The sequence below is a fragment of the Scylla paramamosain genome, chromosome 2 (assembly GCF_035594125.1).
Source record: "Scylla paramamosain isolate STU-SP2022 chromosome 2, ASM3559412v1, whole genome shotgun sequence".
NCBI classification, from domain to species: domain Eukaryota; kingdom Metazoa; phylum Arthropoda; class Malacostraca; order Decapoda; family Portunidae; genus Scylla; species Scylla paramamosain.
The window spans coordinates 21352697-21369223 of record NC_087152.1 but is presented as its reverse complement, the minus strand read 5'-3'; positions in this window follow the sequence as shown (position 1 = coordinate 21369223).

The window sequence follows — 16527 nt, the reverse complement described above, 5'->3', positions numbered from 1 at the left end:
CTCTGTGTGCCGAGCACATAACAGGTGATAGTGTCTAGCATGGAGGCGTACATTCCTCACTCTTTTTCTTGACCTAAACCTTCCAAACATTGGTTTAACACATCCTGTTCTCGTGCTATACATGATAGAGAGGTGGCCCACAAAAGGTACTTGAGACTTCCATCACTAGAATTTCATGCACTTTATATTTCTGCTTGGAACCATGTCAAGCCTGTTCTCTAACTAGCCAAAACTCCTTCATTAACAGAAAGTGTCAAAATCTTTCAAGATCTAACTCCCTTCGTGACTTCTGGCACGTAGCCAAAAATATTTTCAATAACTTTGCTTCTTCTTTCCCTCCTTTATTTTATTCAGATGACACCACTGCTATCACATCTATCTCTAAAGCTGAACTCTTTGGTCAGATCTTTGCTAAAAACTCTACCTAGGACGATTCAGGACTTGTTCCTCCCTCTCCTCCACCCTCTGATTACTTCACGCTACCTATTAGAATTCTTCGCAATGATGTTTTCCATGCCCTCGCTGGCCTAAACCCTCGGAAGGCTTATGGACCTGATGGGATCCCTCCTGTTGTTCTCTGAAACTGCACCTCCATGCTTACACTTTTCTTAGTCAAACTCCTAGTAAACTCTGGAACTCCCTGTCTGCTTCTGTATTTCCACCTTCATATGACTTGAATTCCTTCAAGAGGGAGGTTTCAAGACACTTATTCATCAATTTTTGACTACTGCTTTGACCCTTTTATGGGACTGGCATTTCAGTGGGCATTTTTTTTATTGGATTTTTGTTGCCCTTGGCCAGTGTCCTTTTTACTTAAAAAAAAAAAAAAGAAAAGAAAAAGAAAAAAACTCTTAGAACTTTATCTGTCAACATCTACCTTTTCTTCTTGCTGGAAGTTTGCCTACATTCAGCCTATTCCTAAAAAGGGTGACCGTTCTAATCCCTCAAACTTCCGTCCTATTGCTTTAATTTCCTGCCTATCTAAAGTTTTTTAATCTATCCTCAACAAGAAGATTCTTAAACATCTGTCATTTCACAACCTTCTATCTGATCGCCAGTATGGGTTCTGTCAAGGCTGCTCTACTGGTGATCTGGCTTTTCTTTTTTTTACTGTTGCCTTAGACATATCAAAAACTTTTCATAGAGTCTGGCACAAAGCTTTGATTTCCAAACTACCTTCCTACGGCTTCTATCCTTCTCTCTGTAACTTCATATCAAGTTTCCTTTCTGACTGTTCTGTTGCTGCTGTGGTAGACGGTCCCTGTTCTTCTCCAAAAATCTATTAGCAGTGGTGTTACTCAGGGTTCTGTCCTGTCACCCACTCTCTTCCTATTATTCATCAATGATCTTCAAAATCAATCTTCTTGTCCTGTCCACTCCTAGGCAGATGATACCACCCTACACCTTTCCAAATCTTTTTGTAGACATCCAACCCTTCAGGAAGTAAACAGTTCACACAGGGAAACCACAGAACGCCTGACTTCTGATGTCTCTAAAATTTATGATTGAGGCAGAGCAAATTAGGTATTGTTCAATGCCTCAAAAACTCAATTCTTCCGTCTATCAACTCGACACAACCTTCCAGACAACTATCCCCTCTTCTTCAGTGATACTCACCTGTCCCCCTCTTCTACACTGAACATCCTCGGTTTGTCCTTTTCTTATAATCTAAACTGGAAACTTCACACTTCTTCTCTAGCTAAAACAGCTTCTATGAAGTTATACGTTCTGAGACGTCTCTTCCAGTTTTCTCACCCACCCCAGTTGGAATATGCTTCACATGTCAGGGAGGGTTCCACTCATGTCGCTCTTCTAGACAGGGTGGAATCAAAAGTTTTCGTCTCATCAATTACCCTCCTCTAACTGACTGTCTTCAGCCTCTTTCTCATCGCTGCAGTGTTGCATCCCTAGCTATCTTCTACCGATATTTTTATGCTACCTGTTTTTCTGATCTTGCTAACTGTATACCTCTCCTCCTCCCACAGCCGTGCTGCACAAGACTTTCTTCTTTCTCTCACCCCTATTCTATCCACCTCTCTAATGCAGGAGTTAATCAGTATTGTCAGTTATTCATCCCTTTCTTTGGTAAAGTCTGGAACTCCCTGCCTGCTTCTGTATTTCCACCTTCCTATGACTTGAATTCCTTCAAGAAGGAGGTTGCAAGACACTTATCATTGAATTTTTGACTGCCGCTTTTGACCCTGTTCGGGAACCGGCACCTCAGTGGGCTTTTTTTTTTTTTTTCCCTTGGCTGGTGTCCTTTATATATATATGTATATATATATATATATATATATATATATATATATATATATATATATATATATATATATATATATATATATATATATTCTGACAGATCGTCTCACCAAATGATTTACAGTTGATGAAATTAACCCAACGATCAAGTATTTGCCCGGTAAAGCAAATGTGGCTGCAGATGCTCTCTCACGGAATGCTGCTGTTGATACTATGTCAGAGATTATTGATTTCTCATGCGAGGAACTTTCTGATGCCAAATGTCAAGACCTCTTATGGTCTGCTGTGATATGTGCCTTGGAATCGGGAGATGATTCTGCCTTACCTAAGTTTGCATGTACCCTTGCTCGGTTTTCCCTTGCTGATGGTATTTTGTCATACCATGTCAGTTCATAAGAAAGCAGTGATCCAGCTTATCATCTCCACTTTTTCATTTCCATCAGTGGTTCACCTCATTCATGACACTACCCATTCCGGTAATCCAGGATTAGACAAATCTTTAACTATGGCTCATAAGCATTATTACTAGCTTATGATTAGCCTTGACATCACAATTCATGTTATGCAGTGTTTTTCTTGTGATCAAACTTCAACTAAGCATACTTTATACATATTTCTCATTATCATTATTATTGTTATAGTGCTTTATGCCACCCATATTTGTATGTTTTGTTCTCTGCAAGGCCAGAGCTAAGGTGTGGCCAAGCTGTATCATAGTATCCGTGCATTTATTATAAGTTGTCACTGTACGTAAAGTGTATGTGCCTCACATCATTATTATTTCTTATGTAATGATAAGTGAAATGTTCAATAGTTTCCTACTTACATGAAAACACATATAATATATGTATCAGTACTCAATTCCATATAAAGCCCCCTTCCCCCAGTAATTAGGTACATAATATTGAATTCCAAGTAGAGAAAACAAACATTCATATTCTATGTATTCTTGAAATAATAAATTCCATATCATCATAATTGGATTTTATATAAAGTAACAAAATGAAGGAGAATTCTATATATATATATATATATATATATATATATATATATATATATATATATATATATATATATATATATATATATATATATATATATATATATATATATATATATATATATATATATATATATATATATATATATATATGAATGTGACGTATTTTTCAAACACGTCATATTCATTGTTCCCCTTTAACTCAGCATATTCTATAGGATGTCTCGTGCGGAGATGTTTCAACATGCTGGAAGGAAGTACCACCACAGAACTTTATTGCATCTTTGTACACCAAGCATGTAACATCGTCAGAAGATGTCTGCTCCATATAGCTCCACACAGGAGCAATTCTATTTCTCTTGGGTGCCATGGCTGACAAACACAAATCTAATTTTGTCACGTTGTTTGCTTGAAAAAAGTTACGTTACCGCACAAGTTTGGTGAGTACATGAGTTGTATACCTTTAACTCTGTGTGCTTAAAAAAAAAAAAAAATAGAGTATGAAATATATATATATATATATATATATATATATATATATATATATATATATATATATATATATATATATATATATATATATATATATATATATATATATATATATATATATATATATATATATATATATATATATATATATATATATATATATATATATATATATATATATATATATATATATATATATATATATATATATATATATATATATATATATATATATATATATATATATATATATATATATATATATATATATATATGATAATTTGAGAAAGGAAGAGTTACAGTACAAGTGAATAATGAGTAAGTTCATATATATGAGACAGGGTGGAATCAAAATCTTTTCGTCTCATCAACTCCTCTCCTCTAACTGTCTTCAGCCTCTCTCACCACCAGTGTTGCATCTCTAGCTGTCTTCTACCGCTATTTTCATGCTAACTGCTCTTCTGATCTTGCTAACTGCATGCCTCCCGTCCTCCCGCGGCCTCGCTGCACAAGACTTTCTTCTTTCTCTCACTCCTATTCTGTCCACCTCTCTAATGCAAGAGTTAACCAGTATTCTCAATCATTCATCCCTTTCTCTAGTAAACTCTGGAACTCCCTGCCTGCTTCTGTATTTCCACCTTCCTGTGATTTGCATTCCTTCAAGAGGGAGGTTTCAAGACACTTATTCATCAATTTTTGACTACTGCTTTGACCCTTTTATGGAACTGGCATTTCAGTGTTTTTTTTTTTTTCTACTGGATTTTTGTTGCCCTTGGCCGGTGTCCTTCCTACATAAAAAAAAAAAAATATGCATCAGGAAAATTAGAGTAAATTTATTTGTGGAGGCAACTGTCACAGATCCCGCCCTCTGGAGTGGTTTAGCCTCTTATGAGCTGTGTGCGAGATGGGCACCCAATGTATATACCTAGTTGTGATGTCACCAGACATCTACCAGTGAACACGCAAAAAAAAAAGAAAGAAAAAAAAAAAGATTCTTATGGCAACACTAAAGTGGTGCTACTATTGGCCACCTTGAACGAAATTTCTCTTTGACTTTCTTGCAATTTCTTTAATATTCGTGCAGGGATGCGATTCATGCAATTTTAGTATGTTCTACTTCATTTTAGCAGTACTTTATCAAACGTATTTTGTTTCATAATTACTTCTAAAACATATTCTCTAATTTTTGATACATTGAGGCGTCGTACAAATTAATAATCGCTTGGACTCGGTTCCCAGACTTTGGATTCGGTTCCTAGTTGGCCGTGGCGGAAACGTTGGACTCGGTTCCAGACTCGGTTCCCCGCCAAGCTCTAACAGCCATGTTGCGCTCAAAAATAGGCAGAAAGGTGATCAAAGTAAATACCTTAATTTTGTAGTGAAAAAAAAAAACAAATTCATAGTGGAGGAGGAGGCAGTTCGGAGGAGGAGGCAGTAGATACCTGCCGAAACGATAATTACTCCCAGTGAGGTCTAAAGCACTGTTCAGGGGGTGCTGTGAACTTATCATTAAACCCAGCTGTGACCTCACTGAACGTTTCCCTTTGTGTCTCACAACACAAGGGGGCAGTCACAGCCTGCCCTCTAAAGACAACTCTCTTCCTCCACACAAAACTACAAGCACCTAATAACACACACGCCCTTCACTCAAAAATTTTAAAATCATCATGGTGACTCCTATACCAGCCTCGGAGTCCCCATCTGGGGAGAGGACCATAAATGTCCCCAGGTCGGACTGCCTTTCTGTCGACGACCATAAGTGTCTTGACACCCCCCTCAACTTTTTCTTCATTAACTTCTGCAACATTCGCGGTCTAAGATCTAATTTTCAATCTGTAGAACACCACCTCTCCTCTTCTAAACCTCATCTTCTTTTGCTTACTGAAACTCAGGTGTCTGGGGCAACTGACAGTAGCCCCTTTTTGTTCCCTCCTACTTTCTCTATCCTCATTTTCGATCCAAAGCTGGATGATGCGTTTATGTGCGCAATGACTTAACCTGCTCTCGTGCCCACGCTCTTGAATCTTCCGAGTTTTCCACCATCTGGCTATGACTACAGAGTCACTCTCATACTAAATTTATCTGTGCTGTATACCTCTCACCTAACTCCTCTGACTATAAAAAATTCTTTGATTACTTAACTTCCAAAGTGGAGCACATTCTGACCCTCTTCCCTTTTGCAGAGATCTCCATTCTTGGAGACTTCAATGTTCACCACCAGCTTTGGCTTTCCTCTCCCTTCACTGACCATCCTGGTGAACTAGCCTACAACTTTGCTATCCTCCATGACCTAGAGCAATTGGTGCAACACCCTACTCGTATTCCTGACCGTCTTGGAGATACGCCCAACATTCTTGACCTTTTCCTGACCTCTAATCCTGCTTATGCTGTCACCCTTTCTTCTCCGTTGGGCTCCTCCGATCACAATCTCATATCTTTATCTTGTCCTATCACTCCAATCCCTCCTCAGGATCCCCCTAAGCGAAGGTGCCTCTGGCGTTTTGCCTCTGCTAGTTGGGGGGACCTGAGGAGGTATTTTGCTGATTTTCCTTGGAACGACTACTGCTTCCGTGTCAGAGACCCGTCTTTGTGTGCTGAGCGCATAACAGAGGTGATAGTGTCTGGCATGAAGGCATACATTCCTCACTCTTTTTCTCATCCTAAACCTTCTAAACCTTGGTTTAACACAGCTTGTTCTCGTGCTGTACATGATAGAGAGGTGGCCCACAAAAGGTACTTAAGCCATCCATCACCAGAATCTCATGCACTTTACATTTCTGCATGGAACCATGCCAAGTCTGTTCTCCAACTAGCCAAAAACTCCTTCATTAACAGAAAATGTCAAAACCTTTCAAGATCTAACTCCCCTCGTGATTTCTGGCTTCTAGCCAAAAATATCTCCAATTACCTTGCTTCTTCTTTCCCTCCTCTATTTCAACCAGATGGCACCACTGCTATCACATCTATTTTTAAAGCTTAACTCTTTGCTCAAACCTTTGCTAAAAACTCTACCTTGGACGATTCTGGGCTTGTTCCTCCCTCTCCTCCACCCTCTGACTACTTCATGCCACCTATTAAAATTCTTTACAATGATGTTTTCCATGCCCTTGCTGGCCTAAACCCTCGGAAGGCTTATGGACCTGATGGGGTCCCTCCTATTGTTCTCCGAAACTGTGCCTCCGAGCTTGCACCTTGCCTAGTCAAACTCTTTCAGCTCTGCCTGTCAACATCTACCTTTCCTTCTTGCTGGAAGTTTGCCTACATTCAGCGTCTTCCTAAAAAGGGTGACCGTTCTAATCGCTCAAACTACCGTCCTATTGCTTTAATTTCCTGCCTATCTAAAATTTTTGAATCTATCCTCAACAGGAAGATTCTTAAACATCTATCACTTCACAAACTTCTATCTGATCGCCAGTATGGGTTCTGTCAAGGCCACTCTACTGGTGATCTTCTGGCTTTCCTTACTGCGTCTTGGTCATCCTCTTTTAGAGATTTTGGTGAAACTTTTGCTGTTGCCTTGGACATATCAAAAGCTTTTGATAGAGTCTGGCACAAAGCTTTGATTTTCAAACTACCCTCCTACGGTTTCTATCCTTCTCTCTGTAACTTCATCTTAAGTTTTCTTTCTGACCATTCTATTGCTGCTGTGGTAGACAGTCACTGTTCTTCTCCTAAATCTATTAACAGTGGTGTTCCTCAGGGTTCTGTCCTGTCACCCACTCTCTTATTATTCATTAATGATCTAAACGAAAATTTTTGTCCTATCCACTTCTACACTGATGATACCACCCTGGACTTTTCCACGTCTTTTCATAGACGTCCAACCCTTCAGGAGGTAAACATATCATGCAGGGAAGCCACAGAACGCCTGACTTCTGATCTTTCTAAAATTTCTGATTGGGGCAGAGCAAACTTGGTATTGTTCAATGCCTCAAAAACTCAATTCCTCCATCTATCAACTCAACACAACCTTCCAGACAACTATCCCCTCTTCTTCAATGACATTCAACTGTCCCCCTCTTCTACACTGAACATCCTCGGTCTGTCCTTTACTTATAATCTGAACTGGAAACTTCACATCTCATCTCTAGCTAAAACAGCTTCTATGAAGTTAGGTGTTCTGAGACGTCTCCGCCAGTTTTTCTCACCCACCCAGCTGCTAACTCTGTACAAGGGCCTTATCCGTCCATGTATGGAGTATGCTTCACATGTCTTGGGGGGGTTCCACTCATACTGCTCTTCTAGACAGGGTGAAATCAAAAGCTTTTCATCTCATCAACTCCTCTCCTCTAACTGACTGTCTTCAGCCTCTCTTTCACCACCGCAATGTTGCATATCTAGCTGTCTTCTACCGCTATTTTCATGCTAACTGCTCTTCTGATCTTGCTAACTGCATGCCTCCCCTCCTTCCGCGGCCTTCTCTCACCCCTATTCTGTCCACCTCTCTAATGCAAGAGTTAACCAGTATTCTCAATCATTCATCCCTTTCTCTGGTAAACTCTGGAACTCCCTGGCTGCTTCTGTATTTCCACCTTCCTATGACTTGAATTCCTTCAAGAGAGAGGTTTCAAGACACTTATTCATCAATTTTTGACCACTGCTTTGACCCTTTTATGGGACTGGCATTTCAGTGGGCATTTTTTTAATTAGATTTTTGTTGCCCTTGGCCAGTGTCCTTCCTACATAAAAATAAAAAGTTGATTGCATGTGTTGTTAATGAATATTGTAATATGTTGAAAGTGATACCAGTGTATAATGTTATTTTATGAGAAATTGAGACTGAGAACTTGTTCGCAGTTCTTATGGTCATGCTTATCTTGTCAATAAACATTAGAGAGAGAACTGCCTTTCCTTGACCCTACAATGATGGATGTCAGTGAAACAGATCAGCTGAGAGCTAATGAAGACCTGCTGGTGTGGCTACAGTAAAAACTCGATCCCACATGTAAGAATTTGACCCACAAGCAAGAAACGCTCCATGTGAGATCATGGCACGAGTGAGTCATGGGGACGCTGACATAAACCTGTAGGTTCATCTCTGAGGCCCCTGGGTCAGCTCTACCCTTGACGACAACCACTCCATTCTACCCACAGTACCTCATCACCATTTTGTAGAACCAATGTCCACTGAATTGAGTATAATAAGTGAAAGAAAATTACCCAAATTAAATGGTATTAAAGTAGTAATTTTAATTCCTCTTTCAGTGTCTCTATTTGACACAATTAAGTTGTTAGATATGTCTGATGCTGTAGAAATTAATGCCATAGATGGCCTTAGGGAAGGTGAGGAGGAGCAAGTGGACAAGGGTCAAGATAATAATGATGAAGTTTGTGTCAGGGAACGAGTGCTGACCAATAAAGGAAGGAAATTTCAAGTCTGCAACCAAAGGAAGAGCAGAGTCCTGTAAACACATGGAGCATTGTTACTGGCAAAATTAGGAAAGCGCTAAAAATTGTAATTATCCCCTTTGAATTAGAGCCCATGACAAGTGAAAAAGTAGAGGCATTTCATCAATATTGTGTGGAATATACAAAACTGGTGGAGCTAGAACCAGAAAGGTCAGAGGAACTAAATGAGGTGCTGGAACTCAACTAACAAGTTCACCATGAAATATTAGAAAGTCTAGAATGTAAAAGAAAAGAGTTAAAGGGTGGCAAAGAATCAATTTTTTCTAGTAAATGGGCTAGATATTCTAGGGTCTCATCTATTTCATGTTTCATCAGCACAAAGAAAACACGAAGCAGCAGCAGAGGTAGCTAGACTTAGAAAGGAAATGGAATATCATGATAGTTTAGCAGAGGCAGAAGCTATGTTTGCTAGAAACCAGGCAATGTTATCAAAGAAAAAGAAAGATATTTAGCAGCTTTTAGTGCAGAACATAATGCTTTTTAATTTAGGGGAAGAAGTGAAAATGCTTCTGGATGATGATGAAAGTGTAGGAAAGCAAAGTTATCTTCAACAATACATAAAGTCACAAAATTAAATGAAAGCACAGGCAATTGCAAATCAACAAAGTGACAATGCCATGCCTCACAAATATGTTACCTTCTATGACCTAAAGGAACCTATCTCCTGCAATAGAGATCATGAATTGATAACAAATGAATTAGACAAATAGTGAACCTCAAACAATGAATCTCAACCCTACAGCTCAAAGTTTTGTACCATGTTCTCTTAGATACATTCATAATGTCAATGTGCCTAATGATAATGTCAGACAGATTTGTCAAGCTTCTTCCCATCCCGCAGGAAATTTTGCAGTTAATGTACTTTATCTTAAGTAGAGACTCCCTCCAATAGAATCTAACATTTTTTGTGGAGAACCTATGGAGTTTCCAATTTGGATGAAAACTTTGAAACTTATGTAGAATCTAGAACTTTTAATTGTGCTGAGAGACTTGCCTACTTAAACAAATATGCAAGCGATGAGGCAAAGAATGCTATTAATATGTTAATGTACCTTAATTCTGATGCTGACTATACACAGACAATAAATATACTTTAGGAAGGATTTGGAAATAAAAGTATCATAGCTGATGCTTACATGAGAAAGTTAATGAATTGGCCCCCAATCTCTCAGCATAATGGTCCAGCCTTAACAGCATCTTTGGATTTTTTGTGGTGCTATTAATATGTTAATGTACCGTAATTCTGATGCTGACTATACACAGGCAAAGAATATTCTTTGGGAGGGATTTGAAAATAAAAGTATCATAGCTGATGCTTACATGAGAAAGTTAATGAATTAGCCACCAATCTCTCAGCATAACAGTCCAGCCTTAACAGCATCTTTGGATTTTTTGTGGTGCTTTCAAGCTGCAATAAAGCACGCTGCTCACTTGTCATTTCTGAACGATCCTAGAGAGCAGAGAAAGGTGCTAACAAAACTCCCTTATCATATAGTTCATGAATGAAGAAGACAAATGGTGAAGTGTCTCAATATTTACAGTAACAGCAGCACTCTCAGTAGTAGTGAAGAGCACCACCCATCCTTTGAAATGTTATGTAAATTTATCTAGCAGGAAGCAAAAGAGGCAATCAATCCCTTTGTTTCCAGGGATGCAGTAAATAGGGAAGTAAGTGAATGGAATAGTACTGAAACATAAGTATTCAAATGGAAAGCAAGGGAACCAAACATCATGACAAAGAATAGAGGGAGTAGAACTTTCATGGATAAAATCAATTAAGGAAAAACCAATGTTCATTCCAAAGTAAAGTAAATGTACAAGTCAACAAATAATTTCCCAAGAAGCAGGAAAGGAAGGGACAGTTCTATCACTACTGTACAAAGGATCATGACTTAAATGATTGCAAGGAATTTGCTAGACTTCATGGTAATACCAGGTATACATTTGCTAGAGAAAAATGGTTATGCACAGGGTGTTTAAAAGTGGGTCACAAAAGGAAAGACTGTAGAAGAAGGAAGGTGTGTAAATTATGTCAGAGATACCATCCCACAGCTCTTCATAATGATGACATGATGAGAACTGAGAGCCAAGGGTAGCCAGAACAAGCAACTCAGTTTAAAAGTGATAACAAGTTTACAACTGTAGTAACAAACAGTCAAAGTGGCAGAATCAGTGACACATGACATTCACACCATGATAGTTTCTGTATGGTTATATCATGTTAATAATGAAGATAATAAAATTTTAGTGTATGTCCTACTGGATGAGTAGTCTAATATTTCATTCATCAAGGAAAGTGCTCTGGATAAATTGGGAGTTAGAGGCACAACAGTGTTACTTAATATTCACACAATAAGTGGAAAACAAATAACTTATTCTATCAAAGTTCATGGACTTATGGCTGATTTCTTAAACAGTGTAAACCTAGGATATCATATTGTTAGTTAGCTAGACACATACAAATGGATTTCATAAATGCATCTGATGCAATTCTGCATATGGCTAGTATCTCACATTATTGGAACATTAGTGTGTTGACCTACCACACAACCACATCAGCAGAAGGATGGGCATTATGAGTTACACTTTCCTCTTAAAAATGATAATGCCAAGCTTCCAAACAACAAACTGTTAGCAGAGAAGAGACTCAAGCTAAACTTGAGAAGCATAATTAAACACAAAAGTGATTACAAAATTTTTATGGATGATATGCTTACCAAAGGTTATGTAGAGGTTGTACCAGCAAAGAATTTAGTTAGAAATGATGGTAAGGTCTGATACATTCCACATCATGGAGTCTATCATCCAAGAAGCCAAATAAGTTGAGAGTTGTATTTGACTATAGAGCAAATTACAGGAATCATTCACTAAACAGTCATCTGTTTTAAGGTCCAGACCTTACCAACAAACTTCTTGGAGTGTTATGTAGGTTTAGGCTAGAAAGCAATGCACTTGTTTGTGGTATAGAAGCAATGTGCCATTAAGTGAAGGTCAGCCCAGAACACAGATACATGTTAAGATTCCTTTGGTAGAAGAATGGTGACCTTGATGATGAGATAGCCAAATACAGAATGACAGCTCACTTGTTTGGGTCTACACCATCTCCAAGTGTAACTAATTTTGCACTTAAGAAAGTTGCAGATGACTATGGGTGTGGATATGATGCACCCAAGTTTGTAATAAGTAACTTTTATGTTGGTGATGTTTGAAGTCAGTAGTTACATTGACTGAAGATGTCATTCTTATTCAGCAAAGCAAAGAATTATGATTATGTAACAAGGAAGGGTTTAACCTTTATAAGTTCTTGTCAAACAACAAAGATGTATTAGCTGTAACTTCTCATGACAGAGCAGATAGAGCTAAAAGTTTGGATTTTAGTAAGAATGAAGACACACTGCTCATAGAAAGAACTCTGGGAGTTGAGTGGTGCATAGAATCTGACAGATTTCAATTTAGAGTAAAATTGAAAGACAAGCCACTCACTAGGAGAGACATTCTGTCAATATTGAGTTGAGCTCTATATATGATTCATTAGGTCTAGTGTTACCTCTCATACTTAAGGAAAAACGAATTTTACAAGATATGCATAAGAATGTAGTTAATTGGGATGATGAGAAACCAAATTATGTCAAACCTAAATAGATAAAATGGAGAGATGACCTGCACAAATTAGATAATTTAAAAGTACCTAGATGTTACAAACCTGATGACTTTGAAGAAGTAGAAGAGATTGAACTCCATCACTTTTCAGATGCTTGCTAATAAAGATATGGCTGATGCTCATATGCTAGATTAATTAGCAAGACTGGCCAAATTCATTGTGTATTAGCAATGGCAAAGTCACATGTCACACCTCTAAAAACCATGACAGTTCCCAAACTAGAACTAGCAGCAGCAGTGGTGTCAGTTAGAATCCATAAACTCCTAAAGAGAGAACTTGAGTACATTAACAGTGAAGAAATATTTTGGACAGACAGCAAAGTAGTCCTTGGTTACATTGCAAATGAATCAAAGAGATTCCAAGTATATGTTGCACATAAAGTAGAAACAATTAAACTTTACACTTTACCAGATCAGTGGAAATTTGGAGAGACACAGAATAACCCAGCAGATCACGCATCTAGAGGCATGACAGCAAATGAACTTTGTAATAGTAAGACCTGATGGAATGGCCCAGAATTCCTTTGGCAATATATTGAAATGGATAACTATCCTCAGTACAAAGTCATAAATGAAAATGACCCTGAAGTGAAGAAAGTTGTATGCCATGCTGTAGGTAGGTACATATATCCTAGAAAGACTTGAGTATTTTTCTGATTGGTTTAAAGCAAAGAGGGCAGTTGCTGTGTGTCTTAAGCTCCTGAACAGCTTCAAAGGAAAAGATGATGGCAGTACTAAAGTAAAGGGAGACAAATATGTGCCAGTAAATGTAGCAGAAGTGTCAGAAGTTAAAAATGAAATTACAAGACAACTGCAAGCAAAGGCATTCGAAAAGGAGATAAATGTATTGAAATCAACTGCTAACCATAATTCTTTAATTAAAGGGGACAATGGCAAAGGAGCAAGAGTGATAGAAAAGACCAGTTCCCTTTATAAGTTGGATCCCTTCATTGATAAGGATGGTATCATGTAGGTAGGAGGAAGATTAAAGCTTTCTAATCTGGAAAATAAATCTAAACATTCAGTCATCCTTCCCAAAATGTCACATATAACCAACCTGGTAACATGCCACCACCTTAAGAGAACAAATTATTTAGGGAGGGCCGTAACTTTAAATGACATCAGGTCATGTAGATACTGGATAACTAGAGGATTATACCTACTGTCAAGGCATATTTCAGGGTGCATTACTTGTTATAAAGTTAGAAGTATGACAGACTAGAACAAGCATCTCCATTTACATACTCAGCAGTAAATTTCTTTGGCCCATTCTATGTCAAAGAGGGCTGTAAAGAGCTTAAGAGATATGGAGTGCTCTTTACTTGTATGGCATGTAGAGCTGTGCACATAGAAAGAGCCAACAGCATGGATACAAGTTCCTTCCTAGGTGCATATTATTGCTTTTTAGGATGAAGAGGGCCTATAATACAGTTGAGATGCAACCAAGGAACTAACTTTGTAGAAGCCAAATTGGAGTATGAAAATGCATGAAAGAAATAATGATAAAGTCAGACAAGAACTCATGAAAGACTAGTGTGACTGGATGGTATTTAACATGAATGCACCCAATGCCAATCATATGGGAGGTGTTTGGGAAAGGCAGATATGCACAGTGAGAAATGTGCTCTCTGTGTTACTTAATCACCATGGTACCCAGTTAGATGACCAAGATCTGAGAACCTTCTTAGTAGAAGCTGAAAATATAGTTAATGGTTGTCCTCTAATTATGGACCATCTTAACTCCCAAGATAGTCCTACACCACTGACACCCAATAATTTGTTAACTATGGAAACAGTACTGCCTCTTCCAAGACTCTTTGTTGAGAATTACCTATATCATAAAGAGATGGCGCAGAGCACAATACCTGGTCAGTTGTTCTGGTCTAAGTGGAGGAAGGAGTATGTGCAATCTCTACAACTTAGAAATAAGTGGACAACACCAAAGAGGAATCTCAGTGCGAATGACATAGTTATTATAAAGGATCAGAATGTAGCAAGGAACCAGTGGAAACTGGGAAGAATAACAGAAGTATATCCTGATCATGATGGCCTAGTAAGAAAGGTTAAGGTCCTGGTGTCAGACTAATCTTGATAACCAAGGAAAATCCACAAAGGCCAACAGGACCATCACAGAGCCCAATACATAGTCTAGTATTGCTGTTAGAAGGTGATGCATAATGTAGACTGGAGCATCCCCACTAGGGAACCATTGTAACAAAATACTTATGTGCTAATATTTGTTTTAAGGTACATAACTAATGTTAATTCAAGGTAAATTGTTACACAATTTAGGGGAGCCATGTTACTGTACATAAAGTGTATGTGTCTCACATTATTAGTCCTCTGTAATCATAAGTGAAATGTTCAATAGTTTCCTACTTGCATGAAAACACATGTGATATATGTAAGTATCAGTACTCAGTTCCATATAAAGCCCCAAGCTGATGCTAACTTGTTAGTAGAGTATGGTTAACATGCTGATTGCCTGCAAGCGTCACTCATGGTCAAGTCGTGCTCAGACAAAGACTGGCAGGAAAGTTACCGAGGTAAATATCTTAATTTTGCAGTAAAAACTGAATATCATAGTGCCAAGTTGATTGCATGCATTGTTTATGAATACTGTAATATGTTAAAAGTGTTTGATACCAATGTATAATGTTATTTAGACCAAGAACTTGTTCACAGTTCTTATGATCATGCCTACCTCATCAATAAACGTCAAAGAGAGAACTGCTCTGACCCAATGATGATGGGTGTGATCAGTAAAACAGATCACCTGAGAGCTAACGAAGACCTGCTATTGCAGCTACAAACTTATTTTCTTTTTATTATTATTATGGATATCATTATCATTATTATTATTTATGATTTATGTGTCTTATGCATTCAAGATGCTTCTTGTCCCCCTTATGTTTTGGCAGGATGACTGTGTGGCATCCTCCCATGCACCTTGTTCCTTGTCAGTGAGTCATAGTCAGTGCCCTGGGCCAGCCAGTCATGCTCTGTATCATGGATTCTGTTAATAAACTGGAGCTGCTCTATGCAGTGTTTACTATTTTGTCAGCACCTGGATAATCTTTCAGTGATTTATTGTGCCTGCTAGCACATACTAGACTTTTTGTATTGGAAGGAAAGGAATCTCAGAGTAGAAAAATTAGATGTAGGAAACTGTACTGTGAGCAAAGAGATTTTTGTAGGTGAGCGTGGAATGTGTGAAATGTTTGTGATGGTCATGGTGTATATGACAATTGAGGGTGAAAAGAGCATCAAGAAAGAATAACAGGAAGTGCAGTATTTTGAGGAAGATTGTAAGAGAGTATGCTGGAGAGAGAGTGATGATTATGGGAGGCATGAATACACTTGTAAGTATTTTAGGTAAGCAAGTGAATAAAAATGAAGAGATGCTTGATGAATTTGTGAATGAGATAGACATTGAAAATCTAAATGAGACCCTGGTAGAAGGACAAGTGACTTGATGTGCTAGAAACCAGCAAGAGTCTGTAATTGATTGGCAAGGATGTATATTGTCACCAGCCCTATTTAGTTTGTGTAGATAGACAGAATGAATGCAGGAGTAAGTGTTGGAAATTACTAGATATGTGTGCTCTTTTATGCAGATGATTAAGTGGTTATAAGTGAACTGGCAGATAGGTTTCAAAATTTGTTAGATGCTGTAGATGGATACAAGATTTTGGAATCAGATTAAA